Source organism: the organism of the source record quoted next, unplaced genomic scaffold (assembly GCF_019419815.1).
Source record: "Pyrus x bretschneideri cultivar Hongxiangsu unplaced genomic scaffold, Pyrus_bretschneideri_v1 Contig67, whole genome shotgun sequence".
NCBI lineage: Eukaryota > Viridiplantae > Streptophyta > Magnoliopsida > Rosales > Rosaceae > Pyrus > Pyrus x bretschneideri.
The window spans coordinates 1,879,139-1,884,857 of record NW_025999806.1 but is presented as its reverse complement, the minus strand read 5'-3'; positions in this window follow the sequence as shown (position 1 = coordinate 1,884,857).

Sequence of the window (5,719 nt, the reverse complement as noted above, 5' to 3'; positions counted from 1 at the left end):
CTAGACTTCTATACAAATTCAGCAAATAGAAACCCGACAAGATTATCATCTTGGTGTATTTATATTTCATCGTGTTACATGTTTCACTTCCAAGCCTTTGGAAGTCTTTATGAAGGTTTTGAGTATTAGAAGTTGTTCGATATTGCATTTCTACCCCTAGATTAACGATTAGTTTGAAATGAGTTACTTAGACCTTTGTGGACATGTTGCATCTTGTTTGTTCCACCATTAGCATGGTTGCAGTATATCCTTATCTCTATTCTAGTCACTTGTAACAACGGTTACTATTTTGGGTTAACTATGGTATCATTGGAGTTGACGTATAGAGATTTTACGCATAGTGCATATTTAATAGACGCTCACTTTTGTTAGAATTATGGGTAACGACGGTTACATTCCTGTTTAGGAGTATGGTATCATTTCAAATATAATATAAATATTGTATGTTTGGCTTGTGATTTACAGAAGAATATTGCGAACAAATATTTGATTGACTGAGATTGTGATGTAGAAAATTTATGTTATTGACAATGTTGCCTAAGAAGGTAGCAAATGTGCACGATCGAGGCGTGTATGTGTATTTCCCAATGAGGGGCAAGATGTTAATATTGCACTCTCAGAAATTTTCACTGCTTATCCAGACAACAGTGAATTGTCGGTATTATGGACTGCAAACAGTAATATTAATAACTTATTAGTTGGGTTCGTTAAGCAGGTAAACAAGTAAATCATTCTACGTTAGTATTTGTATTTACTTATTTAATTAGTTATTTGTTGTTTGGGCTTGACCCAAATATTTTACATACTTAATTTTGAAGTACGTTATGCTATGAGTGCGCATGTGAATAATATTATATTTTGGCATGGTACTGATGAAGAGGGAAAGTTAAGCTTAGAGGCATAAAAGAGAAATCACTGCACTTCGATCGCGACGGAATGACATTCTCTTTTATGCAATCGCTCTAGTTTGATTTCTTCTTTACGTGTATATTTCTTATGAATTTTTTTTTTCAAAGTATTTTAAGTATAATTAGTGATCCCAAATTTCGAGGACGAAATTTTCTTAAGGTGGGTAGATTATGACAACCCGTTCCAAATTTTACGTTTTTATTTTATTCTAAAAACGTGAATTTACGAAAATGCCCTAGAGGCAAAGATTTTGACTTACGTTGACCATCGTCTAGAGAGACGTATGACTTATTCTTTTAACATATTCTCGTAGTACTCGTTGGTGTGAACGCATAGGCGAAAGCCGTTTGTGAGTCCAGATTATAACGGTATAGTTATGGACGTTTGAAAATTGTTAACTAAAGTTTAGTTATAAATTATTTGAATTCCCACCTTGTGGGAAAGTGGCCAATCATATTTTAGGCACAAATAGGAAGGACCAATCAAGTATAAGGTCAAGGAACCAATTAGAATTAGAGAGAGGGTGAGACCCAATCAGAAAAGAAAAAAAAAAAGGGAAAGCTTCCCGTGCACCCATGCCCAACCCTGTGTGACCACCCATTTTCCAAGGCCGATTTCGGCCAACTCCGGTGGAGTTTTTCGACGCCGCCACCTCCAACTTGAAGCTCTCATTCCCCTCTACAAAATCCACCCAAGAACCACCTTGATTAACCTTTGTATATGGCGGTTTGAGGCCAAGAAAGTTAACTGTTCTCACGGTGCCCCGGCCACCCTTTTTGATTTTTCGGCAAAACGGTAAAGCAATGGCCGATGCCACCACTTGGGCTTTGTAGCCCATCATCCCAAGAGCAAATCCCAACTAACCTTGACCCCGTTGGTCCACCGTAGACGACGAATCGACAGCGGGAAGTTTTAATCACTCCGGCTTTGTGGGAAAAATTGACCATCTTTCGTCCACTGTTGGACTTCGTGGTAGGTATAAAAGTTGCTCTACTCACTGAGATCTTCATTTCTGTGAAGTTTGAGAATTTTTGGAATTAGTAGGATTTTCTGACGAGTCGAGGCGGCCGACCGCCACCCACGGCGGTGCGTGCGGCGACGCATGGCCAATGGGCCACCAATGCTATTTTTAGGCTATGTCAAATGTCTTGAATTCAGTTTTGATATTTGAATGACGTAGGTTGATCGTTGGAACCTAAATTTGTTAAGATACGTTACTTGATAGAAATGTGAATTGACGATCTGACCGTTGGATCGTCACCAAACTTGGATACATTATAATACATAATATTTAAAGATCATAGGAATTTATGGATCAGGAATCTGACGTGCGAATATTCCCGAATTGGATTTGCAAGTTAGTAAAATAAATGTTAACCGCCACTTGGTTTTGGGCAATTGGCGGAGATCCGACCGTTGGATCGTAATGAAATTTCAATATGTTATTCTAGACGCATATGGTGGATCTTTGGGAGTTGCGGATTGGAAATCTAATATGCGGATCTTCTGGGCCGTGTTATACAAGGTGTAAATCCTACCGTCGATCTTTGATCGACGGTTGTCTTGTGGTCAATGGGTCTTGAACTATTTTAGAATGTCCTTGAGGATGTGTTTTACATGAATTACATATTCTATTGATAAGAGTTCTGAGATGTGATTCGATAATTGGTCACAGGCGCTAATCATTCAGGACGCCTCGATGCGTGCGCTAGAGAATCATAGCGTGGACTCCAGGTGAGTGGATCTTTTTATTTTTATCGTACATATTATTGATAGTTCCATCCACACTTAGGTATATTACCTTCATATAATTAATGTGAATGCTTGAAGTACTAATATGAACTACGAATAGCTTGATCCCTGTTTAGGGTACGTAGGCAGTCTAATGAGACGTTAGATGCAGCCATAATATATTTGAGACAAAAGCCTTATTTGGGAAATTGAGTAATGCGACGGAAATTGGTCAAGACAAGTTTTAGTTTTGTGAATTAGTTAGTTAAACTAATGTTAATTGTGCTTGTCACGGATAATTATCTATGAAAATAAGTAGTTCAAGAGTAGGGTGTTATTGATTGTACTTTTGACACCGTATTGTATGTAATTGGAAATGCTATGACATGGTTGAATATTAGATTGCATTATGGTATATCCATATGTATATTACTTGCACATAATTATTGTGAAGGCTTTGAAATGCAAAGGTGAACGCAGGACACCCAGGTAAGTTCAAGTGAGTTTATGGTATGAGTTGAATCGATGGAGTTATAGCATGACTACAGTTATGTGTTAGGCAACTCCGACACTGTCATACTGGTTGCCCATGAGTTGTACATGTTATATTGAGATGATTGGTGACATATGAATACCTGCACCCCGGTGTTAGTGCTTCCGCCCATGGACAGGGCATAGTCCTTCACGTGATGTTCACCTCCCACACCTTACGCTCACCTTGGATTCAAGGTAGGTTCACAGTCCTGTCGTACAGACCACTATAGGTGGTTCCGACTCGTAGGTGACCAGCGATTATTCGTACAGTCTTCACGTAATTGTAGCACTTGAGTGTACTTATTTACACCCTGTCCTGTCGTACAGACCACTAAAGGTGGTTCCGACTCGTGTGCAAGATGATTGGTGAGATATGGATACCTGCACCCCGGTGTTAGTGCTTCCGCCCATGGACAAGGCACAGTCTTTCACGTGATATTCACCTCCCGCGCCTTACGCTCACCTTGGACTCAAGGTAGGTGCACAATCCTGTCGTACATACCATTATAGGTGGTTCCGACTCGTAGGTGACCTGCAATTATTCGCACAGTCTTCACGTGATCATAGCACTTGAGCGTACTTATTTACACCCAGTCCTGTCATACAGACCGCTAGAGGAAGTTTTGACTCGTGTGCAGGGATGATTGGTGAGATATGGATACCTGCACCCCAGTGTTAGTGCTCCCGCCCATGGATAGAGCACAGTCCTTCACATGATGTTCACCTCTCTCACCTTACGCTTACCTTGGACTCAAGGTAAGTACACAGTCCTGTCGTATAGACCACTATAGGTGGTTCTGACTCGTAGGTGACCCGCGATTATTCTCACAGTCTTCACATGATCGTAGCACTTGAGCGTACTTATTTACACTCAATCCTGTCATACAAACCACTAGAGGTGGTTCCGACTCGTGTGCAAGGATGATTAGTGAGATATGGATAAGTTGTACAGGTCACAATAGGTGACTCCCGACTTATATGCTAGCATTGATTTATGAGATATGAGTACAGTCGTATGGGTCACATTAGGTGATTTCGGCTGATATATCATTTATATTGATCAAGTTCATTTGGACTACTTGTTAATGCATTGTAAAGTTGATGGACATGGCATACCCGTGGTTTTGGCCATTTTTTAGCATGGGTGGATCTATATATATATATATATATATATTCGTGTAGTACTGTCCTATAGAAAACAATAAGGGATTTACTATGAAGAGTTATTACTATTAGAAAGGTAATAGTTTGGTTTTACTGCTTACTCACACTTTCTCTTTTGTACCCCTTCAGGTTTTAACTGCTGAGTTCGTATCGACGAGGATATATGGCTAATCTTAGTATTGGTGGCTACTTTTAAGGGTTTGATTCTTACCCACACTACTGTACTTTACTTATGCTCTGATATCGCGTGTGAAATGGGTTCGCTCCCACTCGTAGCGCACTCTGGTATTTAGACACTTTTAGGTTCAAATTTATTCACATTATACACTATCACATTTTATGGCTTCGTCACCTTCCAAGTGTTAGCCAGCATAGCTTGATTCTATGTCCAAGTGGACTTTTCAAGTCGAGGTGTGTCATATATACTCAAGAAAACTGCATATTCTACCGAAAGGAAGAAAAAGGACAATTATCCGGTGATTAATTATGAACTTCAAATTCACCGTGTAGTTAAATTATTTCCCTTCTATTTTCCATGCCCAATTTCAATTTGTTTAGACCTAACCCTAAACAAAATTGCAGACTCAGTGATACAAAATTGCAGAAGCATCTTTATGAAGTCTCACGGGATCGAATAGTCAAAATAGCCAACCAAACGATAAACACAAATTATGCTTCACTTGTGTCAATCATCTATAGTTAATCAAATTACCGGTGAATCGAACCCTTAGCTTGTTGTGTGGCTTTGATAACACAAGTAAAACATATTCTGAAATCACAACAACAAGACATTAGGATCATGAATAAATCGAATCAATATAAAATAGAGATCGAATCAATATAGCCTAGTAGTTTTCATGAGTTTCAGTTGGTATGGAAGCATGGATTATTCTTAGGATATATAGCTAGGGTTTCAACCAATTACTCCCTATTACCGGAAAGGATATCAACCCAAATCATATCTAATCAATTAGCGTCCCATCATGATTCTTATTCCTTGTATTCACTTAATAAAGGTCCATAATTGATCGCATTTAATTAGGACTCCAATATGTTTATTTCCTTAAGGCATCGAGAGTCCTAGAGATTTCATTAACTTGATTGCCAAGTCAATATTCCCTCAATTATTCTCGGCATAATTCATTGTCATTCACAAAATGGTTTTACATATGTGGCAACCATTTAATGTGATGATGACAAAGCTTTTCGATAACTATTATCTTCAAACCTCATTTACCCACTATGGTGAAAATTAATTGGCGCATTTGTCCTCGAACCACTGTTATAAAAATTTCTGCCTAGTGCCGCCTAGGCTCCATCTAGGCGCTAGGCAGCTAGCCACCGACTCAATTAATCTCCAACTGTTTGAAAATTAAGAAAT